A 16,716-nucleotide genomic window follows, 5' to 3' on the forward strand; every position below is an offset into this window, starting at 1 on the left:
TAAGCTTGATAATAAAAGTTTCAAAATTTTCAAATTTGAAAATTAAATAATTATTTCGACAGCTAAAAATAAATAAATAAATTAAAAAATTAATTTAATGAATAAACTGTAAAAATAAAGAAGTTTAATTGATCAAAAGCGACTTACTTGTCGCGACGATTGCATCTAGTGTTTAAATATATAACTTTATATATTTTATATAAACATATATATATATATATATATATATATATATATATATATATATATATATATATATATATATATATATATATATATATATATATATAAATAGTATTAGGAAAATAGAATATAACAGGAGGAAAACAGACGCAAACATGTATACGGAGTAAAAGCGGCTCTCACATTCGTGACGAAATAGCGTATTTATGCTGCGCATAATCCCCCCATTCAGCGAATCCATCAATGCCCAAGCATTACCGGTTTCATTTTCCTATGGCGGTAGAAACAGAAAGACAGAACTACCGGAACGGAGCGACTACATCACGCAAAGTGAGCCCATGTAATAAAAATAAAGAAGTTGATAATGTATAGTCTATAGTTTTCTGTCCGCTGTTTCTTATACATAAGTATTATATGCATGTCCGTCACTATATATAAACGCGTCTCAGGATATCGCTCAATTTTTTATTCTGTCCTGTGTCCTATGTCCTGGTACTCACCCTTGCCGAAATCCACGGGCTTAATATTCACCAAAAAAGCTTCACTACTATAGACTATGCATAATGTAAGGGATGAAATAGATTATTCCCAGTTTCCGGTCATCCAGTCGAGACTATTGAAATTCTAATGCCTTAGTAATGGTTTCGCAGATCGAATACTCTTACTTAAGGGGTTATACGCACTTTGAATTTTTTAAAAATTATTTTAAAAAATTTTTAATTTTATTATGTACATACATCACGTCCAAATTGTTAAAAGGGCGTATTAGTTCGAAGTTATTTTTCACTATTTGGGGTCATATAAAATAAAAAAAATAAACTACATCGAAATTTTACAGTGTATTAGTTGAATTATTGATAAACAATTTTATTATTTATTTTAACTTTATTTTATTTACGGGAATTAATTTTTTCTGTATTTTTTTTTTTTTTTTTAGAGAGTACTCCATTTTGCTTGTAAAGAATAAAAAAATATTTTTAGTGACAATTGAAAATTTTTATTAATTACTATTCTTATAATACATTCAAAAAGTTTTTAAATTTTGTACGTACATATAACCCCTTAAGTAAAAATGTTAAGAATTGTTTATGTGCAATAACGTCAGATTATTGAAAACAAAAGAAATGCGAAATGTTCTTTCAATCAACGGTGATGTTCGCAATAAAAGCCGACTGCTATCAAACGTTCTGTTGTACAAGTATAGCCAACATGTATCCGTATATTCGGCAAGTGACTTTTGTTGTGTCGGTGTACAAAGTATAAACACAAAGCAAGGATGATTGCGAGAAATAAAAGTCCCAGGGTGTGACTGATAGTTTATCTGAGACTGAGTAAAGAAAGAGACCAGACACGATCGAGGGTGTTAAAGGAAACAGTTCTCACTTGTTCTCCAGCTCCAGCTCCGGCTGAAATGACACCCGGGCAAAAAACAAGATTTACCCTTGCGTAAGTGCAGAGTCAACCGTCAAATTTGTCTCACCCAAGAGATTCTTTTTATTTTTCCTATCGAATGTTCCCGTTACGCCCGTGATTTCATTTCGCGAGCACGCATCACATCTGATACCACGAGTCCGGTCCTATCAGTAAATCCTCGCAAATAGGAATAGGTTAGAGTAAGGACTCTTTTATCTTTTATCCTTTGGATCGTCTATTCTCCGGTCCAATGTGCGGTTTTAATACTAAAGATTCTATTTTCTGGTGTCAGGGGCGTTGGCCCATAAATATAAATGTCTACTGTAAGAAAAGTGAGACCTACTTGTTTACTTTTATTCACCGTTTCATATTATTGATGCCATGGTTTCATATTTATCAAAAATATTTTAATGATATTCAAGCTATATTCTTGCTCATTTCTAATCTGTCATTAGTCTATTGGAACGAAGTAAGTGAATAAATAAGAGAACAAACAAAAAACAGAACATCTACAACAAACAATTTGATTTATATTATATCAAAATTAAATGTAAATTTTTTCTATCTCTATGAGTTTAAAATATCCCCATTTGTTTACTATGCAAATAACCCGGATTTTTTTACGAGTTACTAGTCACGGAATGTGAGTCCAATTTACAGATTGTTTAGAATATCTGTTCCCGGGTCTCAGTTGATTTCTAACAATGATAACACCGCCTAATCCAAATAAGCCCCACAAAAAAGGTATCCCGGGTCTCAAGTTAAATACCGACCAATCAAAAAGAAACTTAATACATATATCCTATAGATGTTATACATAGCATGTAATATAGGCATATAGAGGATAAAAAACTTACTATGATCGGCATTGTAAGCGCTGTTTGGTTAACCTCTCGAGTTGGTGCATCATTCAGTCTTCAGGCCCTTTTTTTATTTAGTGGATTGTATAACAAATACCTCTTCGACATACTACGCTCCGATCCGGCTATTAGACAAAATGAAAATGTTCAACTTTAATATTAATATTAAATGTGGCATGGTGGGGGATGCCGCATAGTAACCTGGCCATTGTCTCTTTTACTTTTTTACACGAGACTGTACTAGACTCACCCCATCTCGACTAGCGTGACCTTATTTCCATACTAAAAATATTATATTATATTAATTTCTGATGTATGATTTAGAAGTATTATGCAGTAGTGTACAGTATCGCGACATCGGAATTCGACTTCCGGTGGGACGTGCGACCACCTGGTCACGAGCAGCGAGCAGCGATGCATGTTAATTGACAATGAGTGAGGGGGTTTATTTTTTTTTACTCCTTGTTTTTCATTTTTTTAAGTTTTTATTTTTCTAAAACACGTGCGAGCTGGTCTGTGTCAGTGCATAGTGCTTCTGGGTTGAGCTGTGAGCTTAATTGACCAACTGATGCTACTTTTCGTTACGGTGGGGCTCCATGTCAGCCAAAGCAAGGGTAAAATTGGTTTATTTAGATTTTGTTTTAGATAATAATTATACAGGGAATTTTCAAGTGCTGGTTAATGAGATAAAAAATTATTGCCGTGAAAATTTTGATGATTATCTGGGTGTGGATTTTTTGTGAGAAATAAAAAAAATAAATTGTAAAATTTGGTAAGATTTTATGTAATTTTATAAAAATAAAAGGTAATTTTAATAAGTGACTTTTATATCAATATCAAAACTCGTAAATCTTGAAGATTTTTTATGATCGTTATGATGATAGGGTTGTAAAATTTGTGATTTATATATTTATATATACGCGTGCCTTGAGTCGAATTGTCAAGATTTATTCAAACATCATCCGGCGACTGGTAGCTGTATAACCATGGTTTTTGCAAGTGGTGATAAAGATCAAGGGACATTATACAGATTTGTCGGTCGGATTGGTTTTACGATTTTTCCGCCGGCGTCGAACGTCATCTTCACGTGCCCTCCTTATTTTTTTTATTATTTTCGTATAGAATAGGAACTCTGCCACCGAAAGTTCTTTCTTCTTTATTTTTTCCTACTTTTTATTATTTCTTCCTTTTTATTTCCATAATTTAATTATCTTCTTTGGGTTTATGGCTCGCGGGCTCCCGACACCATCGTCCTCGACAGGGTCCAACCATATATGCTGTATTTTCGCATAAATTCTGTACAAGACATAACATCACAATATCGCATTTGCTTTCCTGACATACAAAGTCACTTTATACACTTAATATATGTTTTATATATACGTAGACGAGGTGGTTTACGATATATTTAAATATGTACACCTATTTCCTTTATGTCTTACTGCAGCAATAATAATAATAATAATAATAATAATAATAATAATAATAATAATAAAATATTAATTAATTATCAACTGAATAAAATGTTATAGATAATTAAGTTTGAAAATTACGTGATTTAGTGGTTATAACTTCATCTCCATAAATTTAATGGATACACAGATACATTAAAATAATCCAGTATAAGATGATTATGTATTACGTGTAAATTCAAAGTTAAGTATGAAAGAGAAAGTAATATGAGCAAAAGAGAGTACTATATAATACATAAGTAAAGTATAAGTAGAATAGAAGAGGGATTTAAAGCGCGGAGTCGCGAAATGACACACCCCATTATATATTATACAACTACAACTATAACTATAACTCTAACTACGACTGTATAATATATATAATATATAATACATTTAGCAGCAAACAGGTATATACATCCAAATTCTCTGACGTATTTGTGTACGGCATAAATATATAGAGCCATGAAATCGTAAACTAGTTGGGTGGAAGGGTTAAATCTTGAGCGTTAAATGGGACAGGACAAACTTTCGCAGAAACTTGGAATATCGTAACATTTCATAGCCATCTACATTCTGCTTATAAAGCTATACAAAATATATACTGTATAATGTATAAAATAGTGTATGTATATGCAGACTTGGATGTGAGAATGTCAGAGCCCATTGTTCTTGCAGCAGCGTACATCTCTCATTCTTTGCCGAAGAAACTGTACTGAGACCATTTTACGATGATGCATAAGAGAAGACGAGCTACTAATTCTGGAAAAGGAATTAACGCAGTACATTTGCATCTCCAAGTTTTCACAGAGTCTAAAGACGCTAGACTATTGTAAAAATTATTATTATTATTATTTTTATTATTGTACAATAGACGGTAGAGAGCTATTATGTCACTGAGACCAGTTATTTTCAAATGCAAATAACTTCATTTGCAAATTGAATTATTTTGTGAAAAATTAACTTTACTGCTAAACTTTGATCTTTCTTTTATACTGCGCTTGTTATTCTTCTTCTTTCTTTTCAACAAAGTGTAATATAACTGTCATTTATTTTATTGTCTATATTTTTAAACTTCTCATGTATATTTTCTTAATTTAAGAATTTTTTTGGGTATGCAAGATTTTATTTCAATAAAAAAAAATGTATTTTTTTTAAATACATCAGAATTTTCCCACAAAAAATGTATAGCCTCCCCATTTTTCCTCATCAAATAAAAAATAATCCAATTTCTCCCCACGGCCCTTAATATTTTAAATGACCCACATTTCCGATGATCTATAGCTCAATTATTCACTCAGACTGTGGCCGTCAAAAAACTCCATTATAAAATTATTTGCGGTCAGTTGTTACGTGAAAGAAATATCTATATGTTATTATATAAGATAATAATTAATCAAAAATTTTAGTATGGTTAAAGACTTTATTTTTTGTTGTATAAACAAAATTTTTGGAACGTCAAAAGATCATTAGTTTAAAGTAACATTTTTCACAGCTGCTAAATCGAGTGGAATGAATAATTGATTATTAGGTGAAAGTAAATAATACCCTTCAATATTATTATCTCTCACATTGGCCAAAGTTCGCAGACACAGACTGGTATTTTTCACAGCGGAACGAACCCTTTCATCGTTTTTTGCGCTAACAATATCTGTTACGCGCGATCGACTCGTAATAATTGCCACCACTTTTAATATAAATATATATATATAGAACCTAAAGAACCTAAAAGCTCTTTTTTGAGTGGTTAAGGCAGCATTCGACTCTCAGCCCTTTAACTTGTTACCAGCGAGTTCCGGCACTGACTTTAAATTCATTCTTGCGTTGATTTTTGAGGCAGCGGTATTATCATTGTTATTATTATTATCATTATTATTATTACAATTATTATTATTTTTGCTATTATTATTATATTGAAAAAAAAAAAATAAATAAGTGAGTAGATTCGTGCACGCACATTACATTGTCCCCGCATCTGTTAGTCTATCTGTCCTGTCGTTCAGGAGGGAAGGTCGAGGGGAGTAAGCGGAAAAATATGAGAAGAGAGGACGAGGGGTGAAACGCTAGTTCAATTTCATTATCGGGTATAATTTTAAAGTAGCTGTCACAGCCAAGGGGTGATGTCTAACATTTTGAAACTTAAGTTTCCCTTATGAGTGACTGACAGGCTCAGATGAATCCGCGACCGATCGCACGCTGCGCTGAATCATCATTTATTCTGTATGTGTGTTTTGTTATCCTCCTATCGGGTCTTTTAGCACGAGCAATCTGACAGAGGGTGTGTTTAATTAATTGAGAAATTCCTTTCTTTTATTAATTTAATTTCAAATTTTTTTTTCCGTATTATTATTATTTTGGCTAATAAATAATTCTTCAATGCTTCTTTATGGAAAGTTGATAATTATTGTGTACTAAATGAGCTTACATACAAAGTTCATTCAATAAATAATAAAACCAATCAATGTAATAATTTAATAGCATGTGGTGAGTAATTAAATCGAACGAAATGTCGTTAATATGCCCATAGATTTGCGTGTAATTACATCGTAAATAGAATATTATCAAGTGAAATCAATGACAATGTAAATAATACTATATCGCTGGAAGCTACACTGAAAACAATAACTACCACGATTAATTGATAATTCAATTAATATACTTGTCGAATGATAATCCTCTGAAAAAGCTTACAAAGGGATAATACATGACAAAATAATTGACATCAAACGACAATACAGCGCTGTAATAGTAATATGATTAAATAGCTTTAGGTTACGAAGATTTAGGTTACGTAGAAAGTTATTATTATTATTATTATTATTATTTTGTTATTAAATGCTCAGGAGGGTTATCCCCGGAGTCCGATTCTCCGAGGGCCCAGCCTGAGCTCCATCCGTTACTGCTGGACCACTCCGCACAACAAGGCGGTTAGTGATCACAGCAGGCCAAAGTCATTTCCCTTAAGAGACGGAGAGAACCAAGTAAAACAGCCTTCTGCATTCTAACTGCCAAGAACTCAGCTTTTGATGAGCAAGCTGGAACTTTGGCAAGTGAGGATACAAAAGACTGTTTCATCCCTCCTAGGACGCCAACAATCAGGACGACATAATAATAATAATAATAATAATAATAATTATTATTATTATTATTATTATTATTATTATTATTATCGTGATTTTTTTTTTAATAATAAAAGATCCATCACTAAAATTACTCAACTGTATTTTTATTTGGCATAAATAAAATTGTAAAGAAAAAAAATTGAACAACGATAAGGAGAACGAGCTTGTTATTTTTACACTCAGTGGGAACCGAGTACAGAAAGATCAGAGCTTAAGGAGCTGACAAAATAAAGGAAAAAATAAATAAAAGCGAACAGTCGACCGAAGAATGAGAATCCATTGAGTTACCCCACGCTGACATGGGAGTTGTCTATAACAAGGGGGTGTTCGGATCACTCCTAACAATTTTCCTTTGAGGTTTGGCGCAGTTTGTCGTTTGAGAAACTCTGATCGGAGATCGCGACGATGTCACTGTCAATCGACACAAAAGTGACCATCAAACGACAACTGATACGTACCATTATCTGTTTTCTCACAATAATGCAATATTTTTATCTTTATTCGCGATCGTGGGTGTGTGTTTTCCGGTGTCATAAAGATAACAGATAAAGGAAGTTAAGTTAAATACTAAATTCTAATGTCGCGACAATATTTGTCTTGAGTCTTGAAACAACCAGAGAAAATAATAAATGAAATTGGGGTGGAACATAACGGTGTTATCGAGCGTAAGAAGGCAGTTAAACTTTTTGAATTACACTGCTATCTAAAAATATTATTATTTGTGTTCAGTTGAGTATTATAATACCTTGGCTTGTTTATTTATTAGCTTTTATTTTAGTAATTTTAGATTTTTTCACAAAAATAAGGAGCTAAAAAATTCGATGATAATAAAATAATTTGTACGCTTAGAATTGATATCAATGTTGTAGTCAGTAAAGTAAATATTATTATAATAATTTTTTTTTTTAATTTTGTATTTAATATTTACCCTCGGGGTTTGTCGTAAATCGAAGTTTGAAACTAAATTGCCGTTAGCACTTTATCATCGGTACCGCCGAATTATATTGCACCATCGCGAGTAATATAATAATCGTGAAAACTGCAATTGGCGAACTAAACGAGAACAGACCAGCTAGTTTCGTTGTTCAGCAATAAAATAGTTGTGATTTATAGATAACAGCGCTTTATTTAAAAAAAAAAAAAAAAAAAAAAAAAATTGAAAAAAGTGGACTTTTTGCAACAAAATATAACTTTTAAAAGCCTGTGAAATATGAAACAAGTGAATTATCGTTAGTGTAAGATGATTCAAAGAATTTAACGTGAGCAATCTCCAAAGAAGGGACGAGACAAAATCATTAGGGCGAAATGTTGTCTTTGATCCCGTCACGATCCGACTCATGATGCTTTTAGGATCATGTCCAAGATGAGACTGAATCAAAGAGAATATAATCCTCTGAATTGATATTGCTTGGCTGTGCACTATTTTCTAATTTGTGCTGTAATCGTAACACTAACAGCAATAATAGAACCAAAATAACTGTTTTGCTATCATAGGAAATTCTTGGCCCGCATATTGTCACAATAACAGCCCTCATCTTCTATGTAGTTAAGTGTACGGCAGTTCTATAAAGAAGAAACTAGGGCAGCTTTAAGTAGCATGGAAAAAGTACGAGAAAAGAAAGAGCAAATTATGGATAGGGGCTGAAGGACTATCCTACTGGTATTATCATTAGTGGATTCTCGAGGATTTTAAGGAACGGAAAAATCTTGTAGAGCACGTTATATATCTTATTTTTAAATAATCTTCATTGACCTACATTCACGGACAATGTTATTAATTACAATTAGCAACCTGTTACTATGTGACTGCCAAGAATTACGAATTATGAATAAAAGAATTTTAGCTTGATAATTTTTCGATACTTTTGATTACAATATACATAGTTTGGGTACTTTTAGAATAAATAATAGAAATAATATGGCTGTGACAGGAACAATTACCAATGATTTAATAGAAAAATTTCATGGAACAATCTTTTACTACCAACAAACTATTTAAAACTCAAATTTTATCATCAATTTTTTTGGCTGAAAATTGACAATGAATAAAAATGAAAGTTTTCTTGCCAAAAATGTATAGATATTTTTTATTGACCCAAAACTTTCTATTAAACAAGACTCATGAATATATTGATTAAAAAAAAAGTTAGTAGTATACAAAGTAGCATATTATTAACAAAACAGAAAATTAAGCTGTCAGTTGAGTAAAATGACTAATATAGTGCGTATAAATGCAAATGATAAATTAAAAGATCCAACGAAAACAAAAAGTGTAAGAGACAAAAGCGAAGAGCGAGATACTGAGCGCAATAATTTATCAAGTTAGCGTCTGATTTAGATTGCATGAAATGCGTCTCGACGATATGAAAGCCTTGGTGGTGAAGGGTTGATAAAGCCTCATTCACCACCTCCCACCTCCCGCGGCAAATCCCACTACCCCGTTCCCGAACCTGAACCTGGTAGGTTATGTTTAACGGGAAATCGTTCTGTTGTATCCTTGCATCCCCAGAGAGTATACCGAAGAAGATAGTACGACGTGATGAACGGTCTAACCGTTGTATAAATTAACTTCCTGTGACAGTTAGATTAATTGTTGGTTAGTGCGTTCATCGGTGCGTTCGTTGGTACGTTTGTTTTCACAGCCAGCCTCTCGGTGTTGGTACTCGCCGAATCATCATCATCATCACCATTTTCATCACTACGCTGCTGTACAGAGTCCAGAGTAACAAATATTCCGGAATTTTCATTCGCGTTATCACAAACCGCAGTATCAACCGCGACATTCATTACTCTACAACGCTGCACAACCTTTTAAAATCTCTTTTTACTCAACAGAACAACTCGGTTCAGTTGCCAACTTTGTTAATTGAATACTCGAATCATGTGTTGCATTCCTCGCTAAAATAAATCTCACATTTATTTTCATTGTTTTTTCATTTTTTTTGGTTAAATATTCCACTTGATTTTTGGAATTCCTACTACTAAATTTTATTTACTTTGTTTTGATTTAAGATTTAATTTTTTTGACTAACATAATTTTAGCAAAATTTATTTTTCTTGACATTAAAATATTTGGGTGATTAAAATATAAAAATTTTGGGATAGTAAGATAACTGTCCGTATTTTTGAGAGTTAATTTTAAGCAACTCCTATGATCGTTTAAATATCAATCGATAAAAAAATTTACCCAACATATTTTTGATTTCAAACTAAAAATAAAAAATAAAACTCACCATAAAACACCGGCGTTGTATTAACGCAAATAGATCGTAATTTTCATAAGAAAACTCATAAAATAAAACAAAGAATAATTTTGGATAAAGACAAGTTATTTCATGGAACGTTAAATTTCCATGTCTTTAAAAAATAAAAACATAAATACAGAGGAGTTATAAAAAATAAAAGGCATTGCAAGTCGTTATAGTATGCTATTTGATCGATTCACCACGATAAAACAGAGTCATAAAACCGATCGGAATCGCATCGGGGTAACTTTGAACTTAACCGGGATAGAAGAATCCTTAGAGCTTGCATGACGCAGTTAAAAAGTCGTTCAATTGGGCAAGAATACACACAGTTTTCTTCAGTATGCGAAATTCACGATTACATTGTAACCCAACAAAACGATTGTCAGCTTCCGGACTGAAAAAATCCACTGAACTATCTTACATGACAAGCAAGAGTAGGAATAGAAGTTGTAAAGAGTCGTAATTTTAACGGCTTGAGTTTGTATTTTGCTTTTACTATTTACTGCCGAGTTCTGCACGGTTTTACATTAAAAAGGCTAGTCGGCTTCTGCTGGATAAATAAAATTATTTATACCTATTTTTATATACATATATATAGAAGCAATAAGTAATTCTGGAAGAAGATACAAAGAGCGATAAAAATGTCAGGGTTAAATGAAGATATTAACTGTCCCCCGAGAAAAATATTTCTAATTGCCACGCAGCATGTCCTTTAATAAAAATTTTTATGTCCTAATCCGAAGCTTCTTTATGTAAGAAATAATATATATGAATTTTATTGTTGGCATTTTTTCGGGTGTCATATTCGGACAGCTCGTAATAAAATAAAAACAAACTTCCAGTTAATCGCAACTAACGGCACGGATAAAGTTATATGTTATTAAAAACAATTATTAATTATTGTATGGGTTTATGTTTGGTAGCTAGAGATCTTTATATGTGAATTTTTATTATCTTTGTGGACTTACCGAAAACCTTTTATGTACGTTTCATAAAATTCAATACACAGAGAGTTATTCAATGTGAAAGTTATGTGACGAACATTAAATTATAAGTATGAAAAAATAAGTACAGACGGAAAATAGTCTTGGGGTTACTTAACGTTTAGTCAGACGATTGTGGAGATACTATAAAAATATTTAATGTGTTCAACCTCGTATTTAAGACATTTCATTTTATATTCTATCTTGTTTTAAAACTGATTTTTTTGGGTGATATACTGATGAAAAATAAAATTATTCGAGTGAAGAGAAATATTGCTAATGTATGAGATTAAAATTATTTTTAAGACAATCGATTGTTGTTTAAAAATATTTTGCAAAAAACGTTAACTAATTTTTGTTTCAAAACTGTACAAAAAAATAATATCGATATTTTATCAGATTTTAAATTTAAGTATTTAACAAAGAATAAAATAACACAACTATTTGGATCTAGGAACGATTATTAAATGTCTATTAAAGTAATTACTCACCTATTAAGGTGCTCCCCGAGGCGTAGCTGGTGGATCTTGATCCGCGTTATCTGCAGCAAAAATATTAATCGTAAATACGTAGCATAATAAAATAAAATATAAGATAAGAAAAGCGCCTGAGGTTATGGTCGTAAATAGCCGAGTATTAGTCACGATGTGTCTCTATACATTATATTATGCTATGTTGTGTTATGTTTAGAGATCAAAAAATCGTGTTATTATGTCGTATTGGTTTGTTGAAGTTGCTGAGTTGAATTCATTGCTGAATATACTTTTGAAAGAGAAAAGAAGCATCAGTATGACGAATAGAAGTGTCAGCTGTAACTTTTATTGGTTATAAAGCTCAAGATATTATGCTGAGCCAGAGTAAATCCATTTATGCTTTTTATACTCTTGAACTTTTATAGTTAACATTTAAGATTTTTGGTATTCGGGTTCAAAATTAAATTTTTGGGCCTATCGACGTATGTGATATGACAAAACATGGGAGAAAAATAAAGAGAATTGTTAAATAAATAAGCAAAGAACGTTATCAATTCAATACATTTGATATTTTATGGACGAACTGTCTGACCTGTTCGAAAGCTAAATTTATGGCTTCCAGACTATGCACCTTGTGCTATGAATATGCTGCTTTGAATTTTTATTATTATTATATTTTTTTTTTAATTTATGCACTCGTATGAATTATAAAAAGGTTATAAGGCTCCAAAAAAAGGCGCAATAGGGTAAGAGTGAGAAAAGAAAATATATTTATATAATAAGGATAAGAAACTGTGAAGAAATGTGAATTGAATCACGCGAGCTGGCCAGTCGATGAATCACACACTTTAGTTCCTTAGCTGGCATTCCTGGTCAATGATCCTTTTCTCGTAAATGACACTGCTGTTATATTTATTATGGTTTTCCTTTGATGTTTCAACAAAATATTTTTTTTAAATATGATTTTTAAGATTTAGAATCGTTTTATTTTTAAGTCAACAATACTTCATGGAAGGAAAATCATTTTATGCATAATAATGAAGTTTTCAGACTGAAATAAATTCGCTTTTCTTTCTTTTGTAAAAAAAAATTAACGTTATTAGATTTAACTTAATGAAATTATTTACTTTAATATTACTAAAATTAAAAATCATTTAATCATAAAATTTTTGACAAAAAAGAAGTAAAGCTTGGTTATAAAGGTGTGGTAATCTAAATAATAGACATCTGACGACACAGATACGAGTACAACTAAACTGTGAATTAGTGACCGCGGCTTGGAGGTTATTACGTCATAACGGCATGAGCACCTGGAGGCAATTGCCCGTATTGAAGCCACGAAACCTGTCATTCGATTTATAGCCCGTCTGCACCGTCGATCGCTCGTCGGGCCAGACGTAGACGCAGACCGATATACAAATTTACAGGCAAAGTGCCCCACTATTCCTCACTTTACTGTACTAAACTATACTATACTATACCAAAATGCGACTACGCCATTATATGGCATACTGCGATGCACTATGACGTACATTATACGAGTACCACACTATACTGCTCCATTCGAGATATATATGACGCGACGATATACATGGACGCTCGTTTTGCCGTATAGACGGCGAAACGAGGCCAAATTTCGCGCGTTATGCTGATGACGTTAGCTCCCAGACTATGGCTACTGTTCGTCTGGCTCGTATCGTTAATGTCGTTAATATAACGGATATTTTAATTGTTACTAATGTCGTTACCATCATTGCTGCGGGATGTGAGTCAACTTTTCATCTATTCACTGAGATATTTTAGTTTTTCCCCTAATACATTTTTTTATCAAAAATTTATTCTATTTTCAATTGAAAGTTTGACAATCTTTTAAGGCTATGGGCCCAGTTGCTTTGACAAAAAAAAATTTTTTTTTTTTTTTATGTAAAAATCTATAATTGGCTCATTATATCATACCTTAATAATAATTTGATAACTTAAAATTAAATAGATAACCTCCCTATAAATATCACGTAATTTAATCCAAGTCAACATTCTATTGTCGCATGTTTCTATTATTGTATCAAACTGGCGTATGACATATGCATGCACGAATAGCGACTACCAGGAAAGAAAGAAAAGGCTAGTTTGATCTCTACAATGTATATATTTACCAATATGTACATGTACAAATGTATGTAGGTGGGTGTATTCCACATATCCACAACCAGGACAAAGATCTACGGCTGATAGTTCATCCCTGATACACCTGACGCCTGTTAACGTGCACTAGACATGTCTAGCTCGAGTTACCAGCTGAAACTTTCTGTACTCCTAATACAGATATACATATATATTTATATATTATATATCTATATTTGTATATAAATGTAGATCCATGTATGGAAATAGATGGATTTAGATATATGTATGTGTTATATGGTGACTACATGTTTGTATGCATTGATATAGATAGAGACAGTCGGACGTGTGTGAACACAATGGGTGATTCTAACAGTAACCCTGCAGGCTAGTCATTGCTCGGAATAAGCTCCTTCACTCATACTCAACTAAACTCTGTTCTGTTCTCTACTCGTATCCTCTCTACTCGGCATAGTATACTATAACTAACTATAACTATAACTATACAGTTCCACTGTCTTGTATGTTCTACTGCTGTTACTGATTTGTCGTAACGATCATGACTAGGCTACCGTTCTAGTCGTACCGGACGATTCACTCAATCCTGATTAGCTTGTCGGGATGATGACGCTTTCAACTTGATCTAATCTCGGGAATTAAGCTTATCAGGTAGTGAAGCCGATTGTCTAACGTTTTAGTGTAAGTATGATTAAACGTATCACCGAGTTTGTTTAACGTTTTAAAAAAATTTTTATTTGCAAATCAAAAAAATTAAATAAGAAAATAATTTCTGGTTTTCATCTATTTTTCACTGAAATTATTCAAGTTTTAGATAAAAAATTTTTCTAATGTAACTTGTCTAATGTTAAAAAATAATTTATCAACAAAAACATTTCTCCACAACTACAAAAACCTAAAAGTTGCTTAAATCCTTCATAACAAAATCAAACATACACAACACACCAGATACTTACAAAGTGTATCTCTTACCAGACTTCCGTCATTAAATTCCCTTAATAATTCATTTTAGTAACAACTCTCAAGACAAAGGAGGTAACTCTATTTTCATAATAAAATTTCAAAGTTTTTTCTCTCGAATAATTGATTCAATTCTTACGTCTTTCTTCTATCTTCTTTCCCATAAAAATAATAAAATATTACATCCTGTACTCTCTTGTATATTACTTATTACTTATAACGGCATTATTATCGATCTCAATGTATCACATTATACCTGTACAAAAAGTGGTATCAAAACCAGCCAATACTGATCTACTTTTTGAGTTAGTTATTTCTTTATAATAGATAATACAAATCGAATTAAAATTCATATTCATCCCGCGGGAAAAAAAAACTCCAGATTTACTCCGTACGCAGAGTGCTTAATTTCTTTACTCCAGTATTTTGAGTAGAAATTTACCCCCGATTTTTTACAACAGGGGCAGTGAACTTAAGTTTGCTACTTTAATCTCTTTCATTATTATTATTATTATTATTATTATTATTATTATTATTATTATTATTATTTGTTATTAATTGCTCAGGGGGGTTTTCCCCGGAGTCCGACTCTCCGAGGGCCCAGCCTGAGCGCCATCCATTACTGCTGCACCACTCCACACAACAAGGCGGTTAGTGAGTGCAGCAGGCCAAATTCATTTGCCTAAGTAGACGCAGGGATCCCAAAATGACAGCCTTTTGCATCCGCACTGCTAGAGACACGGCTGCTGAACTGCAAGCCGGTATCTTCGCAAGTGAAGACACAAAAGACTGTTTCATCCCTCAAGGACGCCGACAACCAAAACGACGAGCTTGACACGGTAACCTGGGTACAGTTTGCCAATTTCAAACAGGAGATCCTGATATATCTGGTGTTTGTGCTCTTCTTTGGCCGAGATATTGTATTCGGCTGGGGCCGAAAACTCAATGACATAAATGTCACGAGTAGCCTTGTCAAAGAGCACAATATCAGGTTTGTTGTGGTCAATCCGCCGGGTTGTTGCGAATGGTATGTTCCAATAAATTTTGGAACTGTCATTCTCAACAACCTGCGGAATATCTCCTGGCAGATAAGGCAACACTGGTGTCTCATCGATACCGCAGCTATATCTGAGATGATAATAGAGTACTCGCAGGGCAGCATTGTGACGCTGTATGTAGGCACCTCTTGCCAGCACATGACATGCCGACAAAAGGTGCATCAGCGTCTCCGGATGTTGTTTACACGTCCGACAGGACGTGTCCGGAAGCTGCGCCTGGAGCACCTTGCTACGGTATTCGAGAGTGTTGATAACACCATCTTGGCAGGCAAATATAAACCCTTCGGTCTCGGACATCAGGCCAGCTGACTTCAAGAAGGAGAATGTCAGCTGGGTGGACAAGCCATGGTCACGGACGTGTTTGAAATACACGCTGTGCATGGACTTGTCCATGTGTTCACCGAGGAGTTTTTTTCCTCGGCTATCCTGACGACGCTCTTGAACTCCTTTTTCGGGAGTTCAATGAGAGCGTTTATTTCTCCGAGACCTAAGGTATTTGCCGCGTAGATTGCTGCCTTATACAAGAACGACCCCTTCCGCGCATTTTCATGACTATGAACAAATTGCATCAGGAAGTCGTCCTCGTCTGCTGTGAAATTGGCAACCTCGTATGTTAAACCCAGAACCAAACGATCGTGAAGCCGCTCCAAGCTCTGCAATCCTCTCCCTCCGATGTTCCGGGAGAGGTACATCCTGGCGACTGATGAGTTAGGGTGCATGCTCTGATTCATATTGATGACTTTACGGGATTTGATGTCGAGATCTTTCAACTCATTTCGAGGCCATTTCAGGATCCCAAAAGAGTAAAGTAGGACCGGGACAGCGA

At 33.3% G+C, this 16,716-nt stretch overlaps 1 long non-coding RNA gene across 3 annotated transcripts in view; it reads right to left on the reverse strand.

Moving 5' to 3' along the window:
• LOC141524700 (uncharacterized) overlaps positions 1–16,716 on the reverse strand; it is a 179,642-nt gene that overhangs the window by 92,757 nt on the left and 70,169 nt on the right. The window contains exons 4-5 of one of the 3 annotated variants that reach the window (XR_012478746.1): positions 11,752–11,801; positions 2,454–2,581 (exon numbers count right to left, since the gene is read on the reverse strand). This is a non-coding gene — a long non-coding RNA (uncharacterized LOC141524700). Of the gene's footprint in view, positions 1–2,453; positions 2,582–11,751; positions 11,802–13,886; positions 15,517–16,716 lie in introns of those variants that run through there. The other 2 variants (XR_012478747.1, XR_012478745.1) reach the window with 2 other exon arrangements.

The sequence above is a fragment of the Cotesia typhae genome, unplaced genomic scaffold, assembly GCF_013202065.1.
Source record: "Cotesia typhae breed Kobodo isofemale line unplaced genomic scaffold, CoteBio_Ctyphae contig_23, whole genome shotgun sequence".
In the NCBI taxonomy this organism is placed as follows: domain Eukaryota; kingdom Metazoa; phylum Arthropoda; class Insecta; order Hymenoptera; family Braconidae; genus Cotesia; species Cotesia typhae.